The following is a 25,500-nucleotide window of genomic DNA, read 5'->3' on the forward strand; positions in this document are numbered from 1 at the left end:
TACTCGGAAACATAAGCGTGTTGTGTGTGACTCTCAAAAACAAAGTGTGTGAGGTGAACACCGGTACCATGCCTGTACGAGATTCAGGGTGCGTGAGATATACTCAAACACGTGGCGCCCGGTGCGTGAAATGTGTAGAGCTGCGACAAGCATTGTGTAGAGCTGCGACAAGCATAGTGCGTGCGACGCTCACAGGCAGGAGAACCGAGCTGCCCAGCCCACCCCCTCCCCCAGGTAGAGACTGAGGCCGGAGTCGTACACAGAAGCCGAATGCACGTGCGACACAACTGCAAAGACCACGAACAGTACTAGGGTCTTATGGAGAAATAACCCCCTGGGGACTGTAACTGGTAGTCAGACCGTGGGAGTTGCACCGATTTTATGGTATACGCCAAAATAATGCAGTTTAATAGGGCATTCTCGAAATCATGTACTCCTCCTGCCTAGACGTGTAGCCATATGCGATAGTTCTTGTATTGAAGGTGCAAAATGCGTTGTACGAGGCAAATAGAAAAGAATAAAAACAATAAGGTTCGGAGGTGGTAATACACGTTTAATCTCATTTCCATACAACACAAGGGCTTCTGTATAAATATGCTCAGATTCAAAAAAACATTTGTGTACGCGAAATGAGTGTCATTTCTCCCACCGAAGCCTAACAAATACTGCAGGAATAAAATATATCAAGCGTGTACAAACAGAGGAATCCGGGGTGAGGCGTTCAGGCTGGCTACTTGCATATCTCGTTCGAAGCAACAAAAGACTTGCGCTTCGTGTTGCCGCCACCCGTGGTGACTGGAAAGCCATTTTAAGTGAGCGAGAAGGAAGGCGAAAGATAATGGCCGATGCACAGGCTTCAAAGCGTGAGGCGGCTTTCTCTGCAGTGCTGACTCAGGGGAGGGGGCGGAGCGGGGCAGAGCGGCATGTGGGTGTGAAGAAGCCGGGCCTTTGAAGTGAAGCTAAGCTTCACTTCAAAGGTGTCGGAGGAATGCGGGCGGCTGTGCACGCGCTTTTAAGCTCAATGCACATGCGCATTGAGCTTAAAAGTCACGGGCACTGCAAGGAATCGCCACGATTCCTTGCAAGTTAGATAAAGAGTCGATGAGCCCCTATAGTCTCGCTTGCTCGATGCGCATGCGCATCGACAGGCGAGACCTAAAAAGTATCTTTAAAATGACACTAAACCAAAACCTACAGCGTCTATGGAACATCTGGCCGTGCTAAACCAGTTTAAAGTCAAAGTTTCAGGCTGGCCGTGATGGAACCCTGCACAGCTACCCCTGGTGGTAGGTCTTGATCAAAGTTTGTACCATATGACTTTTCTGGGCCTTTATTCCCCTGGGTCCCTCAAAGCTCTCAGCCAGTCCAGATACGGTGAGGGTTTGGCGGCTTGCCTTGCGATGAGCTCCCAGTCAAAGTTGTGGGGATCAGACCTCCCAAGCTTTCCAGAAGGATGAACCAGGGATCCAGACCAGTTTGAGGTTGGAGGTGGGCGTCTTAGCTCTCGTGGTTGGTCCCGGTCACCTATTCTACGTTCGGACTTTGAAACGTTTACATAGTTTTTTCTACAGGGGTCCCTCGATGCTCTTCACCAGGCCGGCATTGGAGAAGATTCACCGGCTTGGGTTTCAGATTACTCTGGGTCAAACTCTGGAAGACGGACCTCTGGAGGTTTTCAGTGGAACAAACTTTGGTGAAAGGACAGCTCACGGTTGTGGGTCGCCTCCTTGGCTGGCCCGGTCGAGTCAGTCCACTTTTGGAGCTTTTTTCCAAAGTTGCTCCAAACCTCTGGAACTTCTTAAAGTTCCCCAAAGGTTGCAAAAGTGCCCAGACATACTCCAAGGGTAGGGAAGCTCCAAGATGGTCCTTGAAACTTTGGTACTTCAGTTACCACAATCCACTTGGACAAAACCCTTCCAAATCTTCTGGTAGTACTCCAGGCTGAGGATTCTTTGTGGTGATGTTCCAGGTGAGCTCTGTTAACATGTAACTTGCAGGGAGAATGCTCTTTATTCCTTTTGAAGCAAGTTAGGTCCACAGAGCTGTAGTTCAGTTTGTGCAGCAGGCGCAGTCTTCTTGACCTGACCCCACTCTGGAACACCTAGGGGAGATCCAGGGGGACCTAATATGCCCAAACATTGTAGTTTATGCATTTCTAAGTGCCCTACATACCAAAGTCCAATTTGGGTATAAATTAGCATTTTAAAAGCAGTCCTGCAACACAGGCTGCTTTTAAACTGATCTCAGGCTTGAGCAGTGCACACATGCAAGTGTAGAAAGGGCTGCTGGCCTCTACATTGCCATGCCTATTATTTACTAGGGACTAACAAGTAGTTTCAATCTCCCTTCCCTAGTATATCCTGGGGCCTTATATGGGAGGTCATGCCAATCATAAGGGTACCCTAACCCATAGTGTACGCTAGTGTATGTAAGTGTTTTCACTGTATGCTAATTGTCTCTTTTAACATAGCTCTGGCCCTGGGCCTAGTTAGGCAGAGCCCAGGGTTATTCGGAGATAGTTATCAGCAGTACCGGTCAGCAAAAGAGTTGGGGGTGCCCAGGGCACAGGATGGATTGCAACATGGTTTAATGAAACACTTAAGCCCAGAGCACAGTTATAGAAGAGGGTCTGAGGGATGTCTCAAAGTACAGTCAATCTGAGCTGGTCTTTCTACAGATTTTTGGGCATCATAATAAAAATACTTCCAGCGATCCTTGTCTGGTAAAAGAATGCAGGCCTTGTCTATGGAGTCATAAATAAGGCCCCTGATTACAAATACAGGTGGGCCTCGACCTTGCATGGACACAATGGTGGCCTGTGGGAAACGTGTCCAGATGCCTGGCCTGTGGGGCGCATGATCACTGCTTGTACTTTGTGTGCTGTGTCTTGATTGTCTATGTGTTCCTAACATCATGTGGCACCTGACATTATTATGTTTTGGGAAAGCTCGCACCCCTCTGTCCATGTGAGCTTTATTGGAGCCAATTTACCCAGACCATTGTGTGTTGCTGCGCTTATTTCAGGGATGGACCTGAGTATCCTGTTCGTGGTTTGTCTGCTGGCTACGTGCCACTCCGCCATATGACCTGTCACACAGTAACCTTAACGTCAAGCCTAGGTTGCAGAGCCTGCCTGACCACGTATTTCTGAGTCAGGGTTGATGGATAGCTCATGACGGGCAAATTTGGTAATAGTGATGTAATTTCCTCGAATCTGAGAGTGCATCATTACAGACATTGACATTGATTGCATCAATATCAACAATGGCACCCGCTAAAACAAACTGGAAACGTTAATTTGGCACACTGTGATATAATTTATCTGTTAAGTAATCTCTGTTTAATAGGATTACTTTAGGAAAGTTTTAGGTTTCAAATAGTTATGCATCTCAGGCCCTTACACTGTCAGGGATTTCCATACTGAGGTTTCTCGCCAACAACAGCTCTACATTTTTTTTTCCTTTCTCAAAAGAGTTATTTCCCTGCCACGCGGTAGATGACGCATCACCCGTAATAGAAACTTTGTCTAGGGTTCCAAACAGTCTTGAGTAACTTATTAACAGGTGATAGAAAACAAGAAGGACACGCATCTCACCCAACAGCCGATAGCAATCAGAGGCTTTTCTTTCCAGTAGCCAACACAATCCGCAAAGGCTGGATCCCAGGTAGTCGCAATAGGGGGCACTCAAAGGCAGCAGTTAACTTATGAGATGTGCCTCTTTTCCACAATTGCTTAACTGATTCATCCATGCCACACTCGGTGGCAAGGTCTAACATTACTTCAGAGGTCAAGTTATGACATTGCCAGTTCACTTAAATTTAAATCGTAAGAGGGGATTCACGAAGGTATTTACGTGTTGGAGTGCTATAGTACAGTGCTTACATGTCAGTTCGAAACATCCTTTTCTTCATTAGTAAAAGTGCAAAGAGGGGATAGACATTTCTATTTGAAAAATGTATATAAGAACATTCCTTTAATACCCCCCAAACCCCCTGTAATTCCCGTTTTAGATGATTTGGGACCTAGTTATAAAGGCAAATAAGAGTATAGAAAATAATACTCCGGGGAAAGCTAATGTACGTACTTATAAATGCCTTTGTGAATTGTCCCTGTGTGCCCGATTTTCTTTCTGATTGAGCCCCTGCCTAGGCAAAACATAGATGGGGAGTTCACTTTCCCTAGGCCTGCTCGGCCATAGCTCCCCTGTCCCTATTAGTAATTAAGCTCCTGAACATGTTTTTACACACCCTCTTCCTGGTGGAAAGCAGCACACCTATGAATCAGCCTAGCATCAATATCTTGAGAATACATGGGAGTCTAACAGATCTGCTTTGCCCGTTGTTTGCTTGGGTTAAGGCAATGAGTTATCTATTCGATCTCAGCCTTGAGTGCTAGATGGAAACTACAGTGCCCTTTAGGTACGTAGATTTCAACAAAGTCCATCCGGGTTCAGTGACAGAACCAGGACAGCCAGGATAGTCTTCCCCTTTCAACGTTCATGCTGGCTGCCGAGATGAGGACCCAAGATACAGTGGTAGGTAGGTTGAAGGGATTGCCTTCCCAGAATTTGTTGAGCCTGCAGAGGCTGGATCACATCCATGGGGTTAGATTAGACTAATGACTAAGTGGAGGATTATAGACATTTGGATCTGCCTCCCTGCAAAGCACCTTATGCTTCTTTGGCTAGGCTGTACCTAGAAACAGAGAGTGTGGGAGTGAAAGGGCGAGATTTTGATCGATACCTTATATCTATTGATCCAAACCTCGATCTGGTCGACTGAACCTTTATTGCCTGTCTTGGAAGGAAACAGTACACCTATCTGCAAATTAGTTCACCCAAGAAAGGACTCTACTCTCAAAGATCACGGACAACTTCTAGGTTTCAAAAGTTTATTGTAAAGATATAATGAGCTGCAAATACAAGCATCTCAGAATGAGATTCACGAGATACACAGGTCCAATTACATACATGTGCTCTCGAAAAGCCCTCAGACGAGCAACAGAAATCACTAACACAAGTTCTAAAAATAGCAAAGCTATAAGCATAGACGCATATCTCTCCTTCATTTAGGTTGGAGGAAAACAAACACAGGTTAGGCGTCCCTACCCTGTTCTAGATGGTATCCCTACTTAACCAAATCCCAACCTAACAAAGGTGTCAGCAATGAATGACCCCCAAGGGAAGTCACCCACTCTAAGTCTCTTGGTGAAAACCTAAAGTTCTCCAGTCATGACCCCTCACTGCCTACCCATCCTCTCTCTAAAGGGTCCTCAGGTCTCTGCTCTAACCCCACCCAGGGGTGCTGTCCCTAATACAAAACAGTCAACAACATTTGAGACGCCCCTTGCGAAACGCCTCTCACGTGGTGCAACTTCAGGCTTTTTCCATGATGCTTTGTATTGGGCCTCAGACGTTAGAGTTGACCTTGCTTCTCAGTCTCTTCTCCGGCCCGCTGATACCCCTTAAACATTCCAGAACCCTCCTCCATGTCTGGGCCGTCTACTGAACAGACCTCTATTCATTCACTTATAATTGGATCCCCCCTTTCCTGTTGCAGACAGATATCTGCCGCCAAGAACCCAACTCTCATAGACTTCTAAAAAGGCTTGCAACATTTCTCAGCCCAGACATGTACGTGTAAATCAATGCTAAAACATTTCAGGCCTACAATATTTCACATTATGATTATAGCATTCTATTTCTTCATTTAATTAAAGCATGTTAAAACTCTTATTCTATTATTTAGAAAACATTACTCTAAATCATGGCCCATTAATGCAATGACCAAAAACGTTAAACAATCTGTGTCGTGAAAAGAAACACCTTCCCTTTTAGCTCCAGCTCTGGCCCTGAGGCCTACCACGTTCTGCGTTTTACCACAGACCATCTTATATGTTAACAGCTACACGACATAGATTCAAAATAATCACGTCTACTAAAATCATATAATGTCACACATTTCTGTATTAGTTCCACTTCTACTTAAATCTCTATATTAGCTATACATTTAGAATATAATTTCATATACTATTAGCACTCATGGCATTTCTCATCATGACTTGTGCTCTCTATAGGTAAGTGTGATGTACTCATACATTTATCTCAGTTTGCGCTCTCTCAGTTCCCCCCTTTGATGACCTCTCGGGGTCATCACTAACATTTAAACTGCAGTTATTGCTGGCATTCTCTGTGCTTCCAGAGCTCTCAGGCTCCTGTACTGATTATCTTGTATGGCAGCCAATCTCTGCAACTGTTCTCTTTGGGCCCTTTCTAACCTTCTTGCTCTGTACCATTTGAATACCCTCACCAATCCCCACAATATTATCCCACAGATCAATATTATGATGATAGGCTTTAGGATATACCAAATAAAGCTTTTGCCTAAGGTGGAAAACCACCCTCCAACTGTACTCATTCCGTGGCCCACCTTTTCCCAGACATTTTCTCTACTCAAGTCTTCGATCTCTTTGTGTATATTAGTTATGTTCTTAATAACTTTCTCAAGGGGTTTTGAAAGGTCTGGAATGTAAGTGCAACATTCCTGAACCTTCAAAGCCTTACAGACTCCGCCCTCTTTTGCTAATAAGACATCTAATGCAAGCCGATTTTGAAGAACCATAGCCCTTATCGATTGCATCTCTCCTTCTACCAGCATTAAGGACTGAGCAGTGCTGGCAGACAACCTGTCGACAACTGTTGCCAGTCGTCTAATTTTAACATCATTAAGGATTATTCCCAAAAGAGGGAACATAGCTCCAAAGACATCTCCAACCATTTCTGCATCGCCTAAATCTCTCCTTCCCCTCGATGATGTCTGGCCCTCAATGATCAATAAGTCTTGTGCATGATATATTTTGGGGAAGACAATTGCCAAGTAACATGATCCATACCAGTTGTCAGGTAGTCTCACGTAAGCATTTCTTCCACATACAAAATACACATTTGGAATCACTTGCATTCCCTTCAGGAAATCCTTAGTGTAGTACTCTAAATTAAAAGCATGTTCACAGTCAACTTCACCCACGTATACATTTTCATAATACGTTTTGGCTCGGTGAAGACATAACTTTCCTTTCTGCACTTTATCTAAAGCTATTGGACCACTACTACCCTTTCTCTTGTGTGACTTCTCTTCCTCGGTCCAATCTAATTTCCCTTGTCCTGATTTTTTCAAAATCTTTTGTCTCCTGTAACGATCATCCACCTGCCCTATGAACTTTTTCTCGACTTCTGACACCTTGCATGTCAGATTATTTCTACGGGCATGTGAAGTATCTAAGGTAATCCAAGGAATGAAGAACTTGGCCAATCTGTCTTCACTCTTCCAGTAATCCCATTTATTCATCTGCTTATAATTCGGGACTTCTGGCAACACAGAATCATAATTGGAGAAATAGTATTCAAAACTATCTCTCTCATAAAATATACTAAGCAATAAGCTACATGTAATGCCATATGTCAGAGGGAGGTGATGATATCGAATTCCTTCATCTACAGACGCAGGCAACTGCATGCAGACGTAGCAATCCTTAACCTCCATGGCATCCACGTATTCATACAAAAGTTTAGCATAAGCATTTGACCTAAAGTCTCCTTGGGACTCGTCTACATGTAACCTGCGGGCTTCTGCAGCCAATAACGCTTTCTCTTGAGTGTTTTCCCTTTTCTCACCTGCAACAGTGGGTGTAAGTGTTACTACAGAATTCGCATCAGTTACCTTTACCTCTTCCTCATGTCCCTTTACATAAGAAATTGTTACCACTAAAGCTATTAATATTATCACTCCTACTATTAGTGTACCTATTATACATTTAGCTCTGCGGTTCGGGGTGCCGGCCTCCATTTCGTCAGACAATCTAGCTTTTCCCTTTCTCCTTGCAAAAAAAGTTCTTTTTCCTCTCGTTCCTTTACAGTCTCTTTCAATCCTTTTCTTGTCTTTAGAATCCACACAGCTGGAGGCTGACAGCCTTTTTCGCAAAAAGTCCTTTCACAGTTCAAAAAGACAACCCTAGCCCTTCTCCATCCACTCAAGGGATTCCCTATAATTCTCTGCTTCCTGGGCGCTAGGTAATCTTCTTTTCTTCTGCTTGCTTTATTTACAAAGTCCTTTAACAATCGACTATTAGATTTGTGGTTGCAGCTTCAATAGCATAGTTCAATATTTCCAAGCGAAGAGTATGCTCTTCATGTGCTGTTATCGTGGTACCAAAGTCGGGGAATTTCAATTCTGTAAGAAACATGTGTTTTAACTTGCTGAGGCGGGGAGGTCTGGGGAGCACGAATGTTAGTGACCCTTCTTGTTCGACACCGGGTACCAACAGTTGTATTTCCACGGTGATAATGGGCTCAGAACTGGACACCACCACCGCTCGGATCCTCCCTGTCTCCGGTTTCACAGACATTTGTCGCCAGATATGTCCACTCAGGTGTGGAGTATCTTCTGTTAGGCACACGCACTCTTCTTGACCTTCTTCGGTCTGGTGCTTCAGCGCCCTGAGCACCTTCTTCTGGGTCTGAGTCTTCTGATATCGGAGGAAGGGTTGCTTCTGGAGTTGACCTCAGGCTAGAACTTCTTCTTTGCGGCCAATTTGCTTCTCCACGTGCCCTTCTACTCCTTCTCCTTCTGGTCTGTTCTCGCTCTCTTTCAGACCTGTCAGGGTCAGACTCGTACTCCCAGCTGTCTTCTCCTTCTGTAGCGTCTTCTGTTTCGCTGTTGTACTGACCGTCCTCAGCTTGGTCAGACTCGTTCCCTGCTTCCACTGGCACCTCTACAGCTTGGCTAGCCCCCTCTATGGCTTCTTGGTCCTCAGCTGGACGTCCATCCGAGAGAGGAGCTGTTTCCAGAGGTGCTGGAACCCTTTTCGTATGCGACGCGTGTATCCAGTTGGGCAGGCCTCCCACCTTTACAGCTGTACTTGTGATCAGGATGACCTGGTAGGGCCCACGCCAACGAATATCCAAGCAGCTTCTTCTCACATGTTTCTTCACCAGGACCCAGTCCCCAGGATACAGGTCATGGCAAGGGCCCTGGCACGCTGGAACCTCTGCAGCCTGCACCTGAAGGGACACAGAACGCATGGCGTCAAACAGCCCCTTACAATAGTCCAGGATCATATCATCTGTGATATTTAACAGTGCAGTAGCTGGAATAGATGGCAGTCTCATTGCTCTCCCCATTAACACCTCATGTGGTGACAACCCTGTTCTTCTGTCTGGGGTACTACGAAGGCTCATGAGTACCAATGGCAGGGCATCAGGCCAACTCAGGGTCGTTGAGGAGCAAACTTTCGCTATTCTGGACTTGATCGTGCCATTAATTTGTTCCACAATTCCTGAGGCTTCTGGTCGGTAACTGCAATGGAGCTTTTGGTCGATATTCAGTGCAACACAAATCATCTTCACAAGCTCGCTGTTAAAATGTGTTCCCCTATCTGATTCCAAAAAGGCCGGCACCCCGAACCGAGGGATAAGTTCTCTAAGCAGTAACTTAGCCACTGTGAGGGTGTCGCACCTACGTGTAGGGTATGCCTCAACCCATCTGGAGAACACACAAACAACCACCAAGACATAGCGGAGGCGGTTGCATCTTGGCATTTCAATGAAATCTATCTGCATTCTGTTGAATGGACCTCCAGACCTTCCTATGTGACTTAGTGCAACTGGTGTTCTTTTCCCTACATTCAGCTGCTGGCAGGTCACACAACGCTGGCACACTGCTTCTGCTGCTATTCTAAACTTAGGATTGTACCAAGTCTGTCTAAACACTCTCAGCATAGCATCTCTCCCTAAGTGTACGGGACCATGTATGAGTCTAGCCATTGGACTCACCATCTCATTGGGCAACACTGCTCTGCCGTCTGCTGAGACCCAAAAATGAGTCTCACCCATTACACATCCTGCCTTTACCCATGTTTCCTTTTCTGAATCAGGAGCATTTTCTTGCATGGTTGACAGTTCATCCCAAGTATCAACAGTTTCCAGTATCATGGCTAATTCAGTTCTCACATTTATTCCACCCACATCCACCTCTGTGAAAGAGTAACCTTGTTCTGCACAATACCGCGCAACTTCATCAGCATATCTATTGCCTTTCGAAACAAAGTCCTCATTTTTGGTATGTGCGATGCACTTTACAACTGCGATACTTGCTGGACATTGCAATGCTTCTAACAACAAGCGCACAAACTCTCCATTGCGAATGGGAGAGCCTGAAGAAGTCATGAACCCTCTTTGAGACCATAACTGCCCGTAATCATGAACTACCCCAAACCCGTATTGGCTGTCGGTGTAGATGGTGACTCGAATTTGATTGCCTGCTAAGCAAGCACGTGTTAGGGCAATAATCTCGGCTACCTGAGCGGAGTGTACTCCTTCCAGGCACCCTGCTTCCACAACTCCTTCAATTGTACAAACAGCATAAGCTGCTCTCAACTGCCCAACTTCGTCTCTTACACATGAGCCATCGACAAAGAAAACTTCATCTGGGTCCGTCAGTGGCTCATCCACAATGTCGGGTCTGGGTTTGGTGCATAGTTCAGTCACATCGAGACAGTCATGGTCTGTATATTCATCATCATCATCAATATCATTTGGAAGTGGCATTAAGGTAGCAGGGTTCAAAACAGAGCATCTCTTGAGGGTCACGTTCTCTGCAGCAAGAATAACTTGCTCATAGCGCGTGAGCCTGCTATTGGTCAGATGCTGTGTTTTGGTCCTGGTCATCAACAGTTCAACAGAATGTGGCACGCACACCTCTAACGGGTGCCCCATAACAATGTTTTCACATCTCTCAATGCTGACACCCGTTGCAGCAACGGATTTGAGACATCCGGGCAACGCTGCGGCTACTGGGTCTAAAGTAGCTGAGAAATAAGCAACTGGTCTACGGGCATTCCCATGGATTTGGACCAACACAGACAACGCACAACCTTCTCTCTCACAACAGTAAAGAAAGAATTGTTTATTGTAATCAGGCATTCCCAATGCCGGAGCACGACACAGGTCCTCTCGCAACTGTAGGAACGCCATCAAACAGTCTTTGTCCCATGGTACCGGATCACTCACCTCTTTGTGCGTCAGTTTTTGCAAGGGCTTTGCTTTCAGTGAAAAGTTCACGATCCACTGTCGGCAATAACCCACCATCCCTAGGAACATCCTGACCTCTCTCTGTGTCTGAGGCGCGTTCATTTTCATGATCGCCTCTATCCTGTCTGGTGACACCTTTCGTTTGCCTTTCTCAATTCTGTGTCCCAAGTACTGCACTTCTGTCAGGCAGTACTGCAATTTTCCCGGGGACACCTTGTGCCCATTAGCAGCTAGGTGATTTAACAAAGCAATGGAATCTTCCCTGCAAGCTTCTTCTGTTTCTGACGCCACAAGGAGGTCGTCTATGTACTGGACCAGAACTGACTTCTGGGGCAGCACTAGACTTTCAAGATTTTTCTTCAGAAGCTGGTTAAAGATCGATGGACTCTCTGTATACCCCTGAGGGATACGACACCATGTTAGGACACGATTTTCCAGCTTAAATGCGAAAAGAAAATGGCTATCTTCGTCCAAAGGGATCGAAAAGAAAGCCTGACAAAGATCTATCACAGTGAACCACTCAGCTTGGAATGGAATCTGAAACAGTATCACTGATGGATTCGGTACCACTGGACAACATGAAACGACTATGTTATTAATCTTTCGAAGGTCCTGCACTATCCGAAATTTCCCATTTGGTTTCTGCAGACCCATAATCGGGGAATTACATGGACTACCCACGATTTCTTTCAGTATTCCCTGTTTAATCATGGACTCGATCACGGGTTTTATGCCTGCAATCGTTTCTGGAGTCAATTTATACTGGGGTGTTCTTGGGAACTCAGCATGCGGTTTCACTACAATTTTCACTGGGTCCACCCCTTTGACTAATCCAATCTCTTCCCCAGTGAAATCCCATACCTCTGATGCCACTGTCTCTCTCAAATCCCAGGGAAGCTCGTCTACTGTCAAAGTAGGGTACAGCTCCACACATATTCTTGAGTTTGCAACTTTGAAATCTGCATCATCATCATTAGTCAATACCTCCACTCCCTGGGGTGTACAATATATAGTACAATTCAATTTGCACAACAGGTCTCTTCCTAGCAGACACACAGGGCTTGAATCGCAAACTACAAATTGGTGCTCATCGCTGTACTTCCCTATTTTCACCTGTACCGGTTCTGTCAATTGGCTGGTTATTCTCCTGTTTGCGACCCCTACCACCTGTATGGTCTCTCCAGACATGGGCAGGTCTGGAACTGCAGCTGATCTGATCGTGGATCTAGTGGCTCCTGTGTCCACCAGAAATGTCGTAGGGCACCCTGCTACTTCTGCTTCCACATAGGGTCCCCTCTGATCTACCTCTAAGGCTGCCCCAAGGGTGCAGTCTTCTCTTTCCACTCTCTGTCCGGTTAATGGGTCCACATAATAGCATTCTTCACCTTCCACAAACAGGGGCATTTGTCTATAGGTCTTACCCATACTCCCTACTCGAGGAGGTTGCGGGAACTGGGCTCGGGGAGGAGCCCCCCCTTTGAGCACCTTTCCTTGGTATGGCGTCGCCCCTCTCATAGGTGCGCTCTGGACCTCTTCCTCCTCTATCTCTTGCTCTCCGATCTCTACATTGTAAGGGCACTCGCGTTTCCAATGCCCCAACTCGTTGCACTGGTGGCACCTAGTCGTTTTCTTCAAGGTAGCTATGTCTACTCTGGGTCTAAAGGTAGTACTCTCCTCATTACCCTTGTTCTGACTGTACTGCTTCTTACCTCCTGTACCTGTCCCTTGCTGCTGTTGTTGCGGTCCCCCCTTTCCTGCTGCCTGCAATTGTACCACCATCAGCTTCTCCTTTAGTTTCTTAGCCTTGGAGTCTACCTCATCACAGCAGTACCTGGCATATCTCAGTATTTCATCTAGGGGTCTACTTTGCCAACAAATCGAGTGTTGCTGAATCATTAAACTAATATCCGGTCTCAGTCCCAGGACGAACTTGGACACGAATTGCCCTATATCTTTTGGATCCATTACATCCAAACCGCTATACTGTTTAAACGCCTTCAGCAATCTCTCGTAATATTCATGGACTGTCTCTTTGGGTTCCTGTCTCGTTCTGTCTATTCTGACCCAATCTATGTCTTGCATTGGCACCTTTTCTTTCAGCCAAGTCATCACTCTCTCGAATTTTGCCATCACGATCTCGGACGGCCCATTAGTCCTAGCATCTCTCTCTGGCTCCGTTGTGGGCCACTCAGCGCTAACCTTGCATGCTGTCCACAGATCTCCTGGTACTACAATGTCAAACAGCGTGTTCAGATCTATCCATAGGACTTTTGAGATCTTTACAAACCTCTCGACTTGCTTGTACCACTCCACAGGGCTCTCTCGTAACTTGGGGAAAGATGTGGTAAAAGCAGCTAAATCTCCCCTACTCCAAGGGACATGTACATAGCTCCCATTGGCAACTTCACGCAAAGGGTAAGCTTCTATTCCCTGCTGTCCTGGTGTCATACCAATCATGCTTCTTCTGCCGGTCCCTTTCTTAGACCACCTCTCTTCCCATTTATCTAGTGCCCTCCATGTCCTTATTCCAGTAATCAGTTCCCTTATGTGTGTTTTCAGCCCAATCGTTCTCCTCTCATCAAGATCTCGATCTGAGTAATGTAGCCTGTGGTTACCCTGTAATGCTTTGGTTCTTGACAAGTCCACCATATATTTGCCTGCTAGTTCGACTAACTTCTCATGGACTGCTCTCGCCTTTCGTGTGATGTCCTTTGCCATATACAGTATTTCATCCTGTTCATACATTTCCATTCTTTCTAAAGGCAGGGTACCATCTACCATGTCATCCAGATCTGACCTTAAGCTGGAGACATCAAGTCTCTTGGCTTTTATCTCAGCTCGCAATATGTCTTTTGAAGGGGGCTCACTGGTCTCCCTACCATCCCAACTTCGAGCTCTGCGTTTGGGCTCAGGAGAATTAATGGGTGGCCTCCCTTGCTCCCATCTCTCCAGGTCCCATGCTCGGCCATCCAATCTTGGAAGGTGATGGAACACGGGCCTTTTATCCCTACTCTCTCTCTGCCCACTCTCGTCTTCTTCTCTCCTCTCACCGCACATCTCTCTGTTATTTTCCCTCTGGTCGCTACACTCCCTTTGCCTCGTATCGCTCAGTATCCGATACGATCCTTCCTGGTTCCCCATATTCCCTGGGCTGCGCTCATTTCTGTCATCACAGGGACTATGGTGCGACCTCTCACAACTCCCATTCTGTTCTCTGGTGCCAGGCACACAGTGTGGACACTTAAAGCTGTTCCTGTACTCTTGCGCTCTCCTCTCCCCTTCACTGAGTATTTGGCACGCCACCCCTTCACTCCCGGGGCCCCCGTTTTCCAGGTCTGTTCTACCTCCATTCCGGGCCCAATGGGTGACTCCCCTACTCCCTCTACAGTCCCACTCCGGGCTACTCTCCCCAGCCCCGCAGTGAGTCCGTGCTCTGCTGTCCTGACTTTCCCTTTCTGCTTCTGCATCATTGATGCACTTTTGAGCCTTCACTGCCTCATCCCACTGCTTCATGTACTCATTTAGCTCTTGAAAGGATTTTCGTCCTGATCCCCTCAGATCCATTGGCCATCTAGGGCCCCCAGGATCTCCTCCTGGGTCCCCTGCTGTGTGCATCGGGGTGCTCCACTCTCTGGGTATCGGCATCTGACTTGGGGAATTAGTGGTATCGTTCCTCCTTGCCTGCTCTGCTCTTTCTCTGTCTTTCCGTTTCCGTTCTTCCCCTCTTGCTCTCTCTTGGTCATATATCGATATTATAGGACCTATGGTAACAGGTACCTGTAGTGCATCTGGTAATGGGTAGGATGTGGCGCTTTCCGTTTCCGGCGCTCTTTGTACCACAAACCTACCGACCACCTGTTGCACCTGACTAGGCTGGAGCAACTCTTTCTTTGGCTCAGGATCCCACTCTGAACTGGGAAGCGGTCTATGCTCTCCTGCATTGCCCCCCTTTTCTCCTTCAGTATTCTCGACCTCTCCCCCTGCTCTATTATACGGGGGTGGCCTGTCTGTCAGTAATCTGTTTATCAGGCTGTCCTCTGTTTCGCTCTCGTCATCTTCTTCTATGGGGCTTTTATTTACTGGCGCCTCTAACACTGGGTACAGTTTATTTATTTCCAAATTATGCACTCTCCATCTTTTAGCATCCGCATCCCACCTGGCATCCTGTACTGCCCTTACCGAGCGTTTCACCCTTTCTTGTCGTCTGTTCATATTCCTTTCATGCGCTGCCCTAAGCCATGCCTCAAGGGCTTCAAACTGGGTTGGTCTAGGCAAGGGTCTCTTTGAGGTCATGACTGATTTCAATCGATGTAACACCTCTAATCTGAACGTCCCGTACTTCGGGAACGTCAGTTCCTCATTTCCTTCAGTAATCTTACTCCACTCTGATATCCAAAGGATCGTATGCAACCCAACATTTACTGCCATATAACGAGCTGGCGTACCCTCCGGCGGGGCTTCTTCCCCTTCATACGATCCTCGCCTCTCTTTCTTAAACAGCGCTTTCAACCATTTAAAACACTTCATAATTATGCGCACAAAATCCAGCCTCGCTACTCTGTTTACTTCCTGATGACAATCCACCAATCCTGTCGCGGCTTTGCTAGCTTGGCCTATCACAGCGCGGTCTTTCTCCGGTCAGCCAATCACTGCGCGACACCACCTGACGTCTCTTTTCTCCGCTTCGCAGCAGCACCCCTCCTTTCTCAACTCGTCTCCCGGTTATGCATGCGTCCCATTCATACACTGAAAAATGACTACTTCCGACCAAGCGGTCACTTCTCTCGACTGTACGTCCACAGTCTATCTGTAATTGTCAACACAACTGACGAGATGTCTATCGTCTTTCTGATAGGTTACTTACACACACAGTAACTTCCGACCAGCGTCCGTTACTCACGCACTCACTCTTACGTTCCCCCTATCTCGGTCCCTCGGGTGATCAATGGTACCTCATGACCCCCTTCACACTAGTTGACAATTACTCTGGGTGTCCGATACACCCGAACCACTTAAGCTCTCCTTGAACTTAAGATTTCCACCGGTTGCGCGCGCTCACAACCTGTTCCACAGTCACTCTACAGACATTCAACTCCGCCAGACATTACAACATAGATACAATACAAAACACCGCAATCTAACACGCATAACCCTTTATACTCACTCTCTCTGATACTGCTGCTTTTTCTGTCTCACGTCATCCGGATCTTCATCTGCGGGCTGTTCTTCCGATCATCGATTTCTAGGGGCCTTGGGGTAAGCTAACCTGGCCTAGGTCACCGTCCTCAAGAAGGCAACCATCCTCTATAGCTACCAACTGAAAGGGCGAGATTTTGATCGATACCTTATATCTATTGATCCAAACCTCGATCTGGTCGACTGAACCTTTATTGCCTGTCTTGGAAGGAAACAGTACACCTATCTGCAAATTAGTTCACCCAAGAAAGGACTCTACTCTCAAAGATCACGGACAACTTCTAGGTTTCAAAAGTTTATTGTAAAGATATAATGAGCTGCAAATACAAGCATCTCAGAATGAGATTCACGAGATACACAGGTCCAATTACATACATGTGCTCTCGAAAAGCCCTCAGACGAGCAACAGAAATCACTAACACAAGTTCTAAAAATAGCAAAGCTATAAGCATAGACGCATATCTCTCCTTCATTTAGGTTGGAGGAAAACAAACACAGGTTAGGCGTCCCTACCCTGTTCTAGATGGTATCCCTACTTAACCAAATCCCAACCTAACAAAGGTGTCAGCAATGAATGACCCCCAAGGGAAGTCACCCACTCTAAGTCTCTTGGTGAAAACCTAAAGTTCTCCAGTCATGACCCCTCACTGCCTACCCATCCTCTCTCTAAAGGGTCCTCAGGTCTCTGCTCTAACCCCACCCAGGGGTGCTGTCCCTAATACAAAACAGTCAACAACATTTGAGACGCCCCTTGCGAAACGCCTCTCACGTGGTGCAACTTCAGGCTTTTTCCATGATGCTTTGTATTGGGCCTCAGACGTTAGAGTTGACCTTGCTTCTCAGTCTCTTCTCCGGCCCGCTGATACCCCTTAAACATTCCAGAACCCTCCTCCATGTCTGGGCCGTCTACTGAACAGACCTCTATTCATTCACTTATAATTGGATCCCCCCTTTCCTGTTGCAGACAGATATCTGCCGCCAAGAACCCAACTCTCATAGACTTCTAAAAAGGCTTGCAACATTTCTCAGCCCAGACATGTACGTGTAAATCAATGCTAAAACATTTCAGGCCTACAATATTTCACATTATGATTATAGCATTCTATTTCTTCATTTAATTAAAGCATGTTAAAACTCTTATTCTATTATTTAGAAAACATTACTCTAAATCATGGCCCATTAATGCAATGACCAAAAACGTTAAACAATCTGTGTCGTGAAAAGAAACACCTTCCCTTTTAGCTCCAGCTCTGGCCCTGAGGCCTACCACGTTCTGCGTTTTACCACAGACCATCTTATATGTTAACAGCTACACGACATAGATTCAAAATAATCACGTCTACTAAAATCATATAATGTCACACATTTCTGTATTAGTTCCACTTCTACTTAAATCTCTATATTAGCTATACATTTAGAATATAATTTCATATACTATTAGCACTCATGGCATTTCTCATCATGACTTGTGCTCTCTATAGGTAAGTGTGATGTACTCATACATTTATCTCAGTTTGCGCTCTCTCAGGAGCTATAGTGTGGTTCCCATTCACCCACGAGGCAGGCTGACAGGTCTGTTTACAGTATGAATTTAGTGAGCTCCTTTCCCTTTCCAAGAGATAGTAGGTGTTCCCTACATCCCTAACTAGAGGTATCTTAAGGGAATGAATGATAGAGACCAGCCTGGGGCTCCTTTAGCCCTAAGGCAAGTCCTCCTCCCATACAAGCCACCTTAGAAACATAACATGTTTGCTGTATAATGTTGTCAATAAATAAATCCATAGGTCACACAGTTAATCTATCACTCACTGTAAGTGTTTGAACATTCAAGACTTTACATAGAGGCAATACTGCTGAAGCCAGTTGCTGTTTGCAAGAAGCACAGGGGCACTTAGTTTTCCACATCCTTGGATTTATCAGAAATTGTTGCTTAATGGGCAGAAATAATGTGAGGAATAATATCATTAATTCATCTCTTCTTTCAGCTATGGAACTAGTCTGTGATGGTCAAGAAAGCTTTGCCTCCGTCTCAAGGTGCTTGCTGTTTGCCTCATCCATTCCTTTGAACACCTTGCATCTAGCCGATCCCACGTGCATGGGGAAATTGGTCGGAGGAAGACTTATTTTCCCATTTGGCAACTTAACTAAAGATTGTGGAAGTCATTTGCGGGTAAGATTTAGAACATATCCAAAGTTAGGTCCCCATAACATAAGAGGGCACGTCGAATGGCACCTTCTTCTGAGCTCTTCCAGTCACAGCATAAATTAACAAAATACATATTAATGGCTTTCATATATTTGCACGTAAGCATTCAATTGATTTATATGAATGAATCAGTAAGAATGAAAAAATATTGACTGAGATAATTACTCATGCGAGAAGTCCAAGCATGTGTTCACAATAATTTTTTTGAGAATTCAGAATGCCCTTTTAAGAGGCTGTGTTTTTCATTTATATTATTTTAACATAGTAATATTAACCACAAGAAACAATTGCAATTACAAAACAATATCAAAATAGCATTGAAGATATTCAGGTTTTCTGTTATTATTTTTATTATTATTGGGATGAGACGTGGGTTCTGAGCTTCTCAAACCGCCTAGACATTTTTATTTTTTTACCTCTGGTTTTGGATCACTAATTGACCTTAAGTCGCCTTAAGCTTCAGGTAAATGGTATTATAAATACAGCAGCTGCACAGCTGAGGTATGAGGCTCCGCACTGCTTACACACAAGCACAAATGCACACATGTATATGTAAATGTAGTTGAGCTTATATAGCGCACAGCTACCCGCAGTGGGTTTCCCGGCGCTTGCTTAGGGAACCCTTCCTGATATTCCCCTGTGAGATAACCCCGGCAGGGTATCCACAAGGTGAAAGTCAGGCATCCCGCCGCGAGGGGCCGTTGTGGAGATTAAGCAAGCTATTGCCCAGAGTCGCAGAGTGTGAACCCGTGAGTTGAGGAGGCACCGGGGCAAGAATTATCGAGTCTGTGGAATTTTTAGCCCAAGAACCGCCGAGACGGGGAATTGAACCCTGGTCCAGGACCGATCTCAGCTTCCGGGTCTGCCGCCTCTAACCCCTGAGCCACACTTCTCCACATGTACATACATGCAGTCTGAGAGAGGAAGATTACTCTCTACCACAGCCTGCGATTTCCACACATATAGCCTGTGGAAGATGAGACCTTGCATAAATTGCTCATACATAACCAGAAAGCAATATTCCTCGGGCAGATTCTGGTAGCTGTTTTTAATGGCTGCCTACTTGTACGGTTTCACTTCATCAGGAGACCACAATGGATTTGGCGGCGTTGCCAGCTATCGAAATTCAGAGTCAGGCCGGTCCTTCAATATAGTCGGTCCCTGGGCCCGATTGCATCTGCCATTTCACCACCTGAGGGGACATGCACCATGTGGGGATCCTAGTCCTGGCGAGCCGACCCGGCCTTGTGGAGGGTGCGGTCACGCCGGAGGAGGCCGCACGGTTGGACCTTGGCCATGCTGGGAACTGGGGGCAATAGGCTGCCCTCCCCATACTTGCCCATCCGGTCCACTTGGCATCTCAAACTGTCAAATATGTGGTGGGGGGTTATTTTGGACTTGTCTCTGGTTTGCCTTGACCCGTAGACCCTTCTGGTACATGGTGGGCCTTGTATCTTTCTCATCCCCAAAATGAGTACTGCAGTCGTCCCCTCACTGCCCCTCCACATCAGACATTTTTTAACTTACCTGCGGTCCCGTGCCATGTGCGGTGCCAAAAAAATGTTGCACAAATATGAATGTACCTTGAAGAAACAGTAGACAAGAGGTGTTTGGTGGCGGCGAAGCCACAAGAGGTACTATGACTGTCTAGCTGTGGACCTGGTCCCTGAGACTGATGCACAATGTGGGCCTCCTTCTTCACCTACTCCCGTCCTTCCTCCCCCCACAGATTGTAGCTCCTGGTCACCAATAGATGCCTGTTCTACACTCTACAGGTGTGGACGGTCTCATACAAGGCTACATGCAGAGGACTGTCCCAGACCCTTCCCCACCCCATGCTACTCCTTGGCTCCTCAGTGTCAGCGTCTCCTACCTCCGAGACAGTCAGCTGGGCCAGCTATTGGACCTTCAGAGCACCCGCTGAGGGACTTTAAGCCCTCCATAGCATCAGAGATGCCCTCCAGAAAATCAACCCAACATCTTCCCTTTATGGAGGTTGTCTTGCAGTCTTGCCCCTCGCATGCCCTCCCTGCTTTGGCCTCCTTCCTCAGGACCCTACGATAGGCCGTATATTGCAGGAAATCACAGCGGTAGGCTGTTATCTGGAGGGCATGGAGACCAAGATGTATGACATTACATTGGAGCGACGGTATAGCTGGGCAGATATTAGCATCTTTAATTATACAGTGGAAGGGGTGGAGAACTTTCTGTCGTCAGTGGAGGAAAGTCTCAATCGCCTCCGGGATTGGGCATCAGAACTCTGACATCTCTGTAACAAGCTCAATGATCTTGAGGACTGGAGCGGCAGAGACAGTCCCGCTTTCTGTTTTCTCTGAGCTTCCTCAGAGCTGTTCTCCTCACACTCACTGGGCTGCTCCCCCCTCCCCTTGGAGATTCAGTGGACCCACCACCTGCGTACACTGCTTTGGTGGTACCTGGGGTGGGCACAGCCCCTTATCACCTGCTTCCTCCACAATGAGCAGGTTCTACAACTCCTGGCTGTGGCCTGGCCCATATGACTTCAAGAACTACGAGATTCGCATCACAGTGGACTTCTCCTGGCAGAACAATAAAAAAGAGGAAGGACTTCCTCGGTCTCAGGACCCAGTTGCACAATCAAATTGACACCAAATTCGCCCTCTTTGAACCTACATGCATGTTGATCACGAAGGACAGGAGGACCAATCACTTTTTCAGTCGGGACAGCTGCAATCGTTTCTGAAGGATCTTCTGGATAAATCAGTCAATTAATCAGGATTTATAAAGCGTGACTAATCACCCAATTGGGTATCAAGGTGCCTGCAGGTCCTGGAAGTTTATTCAAACAACCAGGTCTTGAGGGCCATTTGGAATTCTGGCAGTGAGTTGATGATCCAGAGTTGCGTGGGCAAGCTTTTTGTGGTCTTTGCTTTGATGTGGGAGAAGGAGCTGCACCCACTTCTGCTTCAGTAAATGCAGAGAGAGAGAGTATGAACAAGTGAAAGGGAGGTGGAGTGTACTATTCTCGGCAGTTGGTGGAAGTTCAGGTGGTGGTTAATGTAAGCGGTTCCTTTGTTGTGTAGAGCCTTGTATGTGTGAGTCAACTTCTTGAATTAGCATCTCTTTTGTACTGGGAGCCAGTAGAGCTACCTGAGGTGGGGTGTAATGTGGGTACGTCATGGAATGCTGAAGATGAGTCTGGTTGCTGCATTCTGCATTGTCTGTCTGAGGTCTCTGTAGGAGGTGTGCAGTGATTCCTATATGGAATATATGGTCTTGCCGTATTTTAGTCAGCAGGTCATGAGGACCTGTGTTACAGTGCGTTTCATGTATAGGGGTAGCCACTTGAAGATCTGATGTCGCATGGGCAGAGTGAGAAAGCAGGCGGAGGAGATGGCATGGGCTGTGATTTCATGGAAAGCTTATTGTCAATGATGATGCCAAAGTTTTTGGCGTGGTCAGTGGGAGTGGGTCCATCACCTAGGTCTGATGGCCACTAGAAGTCGTTCCATGTCTTGCTGCTGCTACCGAAGATCAGTACCTCCATCTTGTCTGTCATCAGCTGCAGGCAGTTTTCCTACAGCCAGTCAGCGACGCTTGTCATGCACCCGTGGAACTTGGTGGTGTGGTCATCGATGAATGAGGGGATGAGTTGGGTGTCTTCTGTGTGGGAAATCATGTTGAGGCAGTGGGACCTGATAATGTTGGCCAGTGGGGTTACAGATATTTTGAAGTGCATGGGGCTGAGGGATGAGCCCTGGGGGACAGTGCAGGTGATCTCCTTAGGATCAGAATTGAAAGGTGGGTGTGTATCCTCTGGGCTCTTCTGGTGAGGAAGGAGCTGATCCATCTGGTTGCTCCCCATGGATACCAATGTGATGGAGTATTTCGGTCAGTGTGTGGTGGGATACAGTGGCGAAGGCTGCCAACAGGTCAAGGAGGAACAGAGCTGCTGTTTATCCCCGGTCAAGGTGGGTTTGGATGTCATCGGTGACTGCGATCAGGGCAGTTTTGGAGCTGGGATTGCTGTCGAAGCTAGATTGGGAGGAGGTCTGTGATCAGCTGCAGGCAGTTGTTCTTCATCCACAGAGCGACACTTGTCATACAACCGTGGAAGTTGGTTATGGTGGTGGTGTGGTCATCGATGAATGAGAGGATGAGTTGTGTGTCGTCTGTGAAGAAAATTATGTTGAGGCAGTGGGGCCTGATGATATTTGCCAGTGGAGTTAAAGATGTTTTGAAGTGTGTGGTGCTGGGGGATGAGCCCTGGGAAACATTGCAGGCAATTTCCTTGGGTTCAGAGATGAAAGGTGGGTGTGTATCCTCTGGGCTCTTCTCGTGAGGAAGGAGGTGATCCATCTTGTTGCTCCCCTTGGATGCCAATGTGGTGGAGTCTTTTGATCAGCATGTGGTGGGATACAGTGATCATAGAGGGAGTTCCCATGCTCTGAGCCCAGACAGGAGCACTCAGACCTCAGGCTAGCCATCGTACACAGTGCCAGGGGGTACCATAGAACTCGGCGTCGCCCGAACCGCAGGGGGCAGCAGGGCTATTGTTACGCCACTGCCCTACTCACAGTTTGTGTTTCCTTTCCTGCCCTCCCACCCACCTTAGTTAGTCAGCCCCCCTCCTCCCTCTCCACCCCTCTTACTTCTCCCTCATCAGGGGACTCCTCTCTTCTTCTGTCCCCCCTTTTTCGTTTTCCTCTCCCCTATGCATTCTTATCCCTCTTTCCTGTTCTCTGCTTCCCTTTGCATCCCCTCAGATAATTCTTGAAGCGGGGGCTCCACTGCACCATTGTGCTCCCTCACGTGGGAGAGCATTTGCAGACGCTTCCTTCTCAGGAGAGCAGGTAGTGAAGAGGGGCTCCCATGCCAGCGAGCGATGTGCCAGATATGTTGGAAGCTGACGAGGAAGCACAGGCTTGGACGTCTGCATGGAACCTTTTACTTTACATGAGTGTCCCGCGTAAAGGTCTGGGTCATGCACCATCAAAAGAATTAACAGGCACACCTGTAGTTGCTGTTGAATTTTATTTCTATTTCACTCATCAGAGCAACTGATTCAAATGGGTGGAATATCATGATCCACAGGCCTAATTATGCGCTTTCAAAATGTACATTTTATCCAGAGTGATACCCCAGAGGAAGCAGCGGCACCACCAGCATAGAACATTTGCTGGTGGCTACCAGGACTGCAACAGTTCCCCCTTCAGTTATCGAATATTCTCACCCTGAGTCTCCTGTGTTGCAATAAAAGTGTCCAGGAGAGAGTTGTACCAGACACAACAATCACTCTTGGAGTCAGGACCTTCTTCTTGAGTCTCTTAGGTACATGGACATTAGGTGGGGATTTTTGTTGTTGCTTTGCAACCTTAGTGTATGTAGAGGAAATATTTTGAAACCCTTATTGATGCGTTTGTTTGACAATTTACAATATACATGTTTTATGTCTTAGAAAGGATATAACATTGTCAAAGTGTTTTACCTTTGAATTACACTGTTTTAGGAATTTGTGCTTTACATTTGATTGTCCTGGTGATACCCTGACAAAGTCAGTGGTGTCATGTCGCCATGCCTGACCCCACTCAGAGACAGGGCAGGCAAGTAGGAAGGGGAGGGACAGGAAACGGGAACCGGAACGGGGAGTAGTCTGTAAGCCAGTTGAAGGCTGGCAGGGAATAAAGAAAGGTATCTGCACACTAGCTCCGACTCCTGTGTCTAATTGCAAAGGGCAAATGCGACAATGGCGACGAGGGTGGGATCAATGCACTCCCACAAGTAAGAGACACGCAGCCCAGCCGTCTACACTCGGCCCGACCAGTGAGTCTGCAGTTCATTTCACCGGCAGCGCAAGAAGATCGCGAAACGAAGACCGGCGTCGGGAACTGCCAAGAGCAAGAACATTAGATGAGACAGCGCCGCTTGCTCAGAGACAGCGGTGCAGACGAGAAGCTCGTGCTCCGCCGTGAAAGATGACCACGAGGGATCCCCAGAAGCCGAGCAGCGCCGCAGTGGATGTGAGAGACCCGTCTACCTGTGAAAGCGCGAAGGAACTGATGACCACAGGGGTGAGTCCCGCTCCCACAACAGAAAGAGAGAGAGCGTGACTGTGGCAGCCGATCGGGGTGAAAGCAAGCAAGTGCTTAGAGAGCAGCCAAGGCCCGAAAATACAGCGTCCCACACGGTGGCCATTTTGAGGTCAGGCGCTGGCCACTGGATAACCCACGATCTGAACACGGCGGCCATCTTGAAGTCAGGCGCCCCCTACCATAAATCACAAATTGTAACAGGAAAGAGCGGGACAGCTCCTATTCAGCCAAATCAAACCGAATCAAGCTCAAATGTCTGACACTGAACTCCACAGCACGTCTGGGGGAAGCGCTACAGCCGGCCCAGCAACACCAGCTAACGCAGCCATGCTGCCTCACGCGCCCATGGGGGCATCCTTCTTGCGACAGCCAGAGCCGCTGACGTTGACGCCTGGTAACAGTATGGGGCCTGCGTGGAAAAGCTGGATCGAAGACTTTGAGGACTACATGGCTGGGTCCTTAGTGCAAGACCCCAAGCAGAAACTCGTAGCGTTAAGAAACCTAATAGGCAAAGAAATAGCACAGATCATTAAAGAACTGCCAAACGCGGCGACTGCCACATATGAGGAAACCAAAACTGTCCTCGACAGACGATTCCTCCACAAGCGCAACGTGGACTACGAACGATACACGTTCAACTTGGCCACCCAAGAGAAGGAAGAGTGCATGAGTGATTTCATCACGCGCATCAAAAGGATGGCACGTTACTGCGAGTTTGAGAACTTCAAGACAGAGGACGCGCTGCGACTTCGCATTATTGATGGATGCCAATCCGAATCCTTACGCCGACGACTCCTAAAGAAACAATACACCCTGGAAGAAATCGAGGAAATAACAAGAATCAACGACCAGGCGGAGGAACATGCAAAACGGATGGAAACCCACAAGCCCGACCGGAAGGAACACGCTCTCCAGATGCAGGCACAGAAAGTCACCAGAC

The 25,500-nt window shown here is 47.1% G+C and overlaps 1 long non-coding RNA gene across 1 annotated transcript in view; it reads left to right on the forward strand.

Annotated features, from left to right (window-relative positions):
• Window positions 1–18,427: 18,427 nt before the first annotated feature.
• Window positions 18,428–25,500, forward strand: part of LOC144767588 (uncharacterized) — a 29,456-nt gene continuing 22,383 nt past the window's right edge. Inside the window, exon 1 of the long non-coding RNA XR_013598271.1 lies at window positions 18,428–18,453. This is a non-coding gene — a long non-coding RNA (uncharacterized LOC144767588). The remainder of the gene's footprint in view (window positions 18,454–25,500) is intronic.

The sequence above is a fragment of the Lissotriton helveticus genome, chromosome 7 (genome assembly GCF_964261635.1).
Source record: "Lissotriton helveticus chromosome 7, aLisHel1.1, whole genome shotgun sequence".
NCBI classification, from domain to species: Eukaryota; Metazoa; Chordata; class Amphibia; order Caudata; family Salamandridae; genus Lissotriton; species Lissotriton helveticus.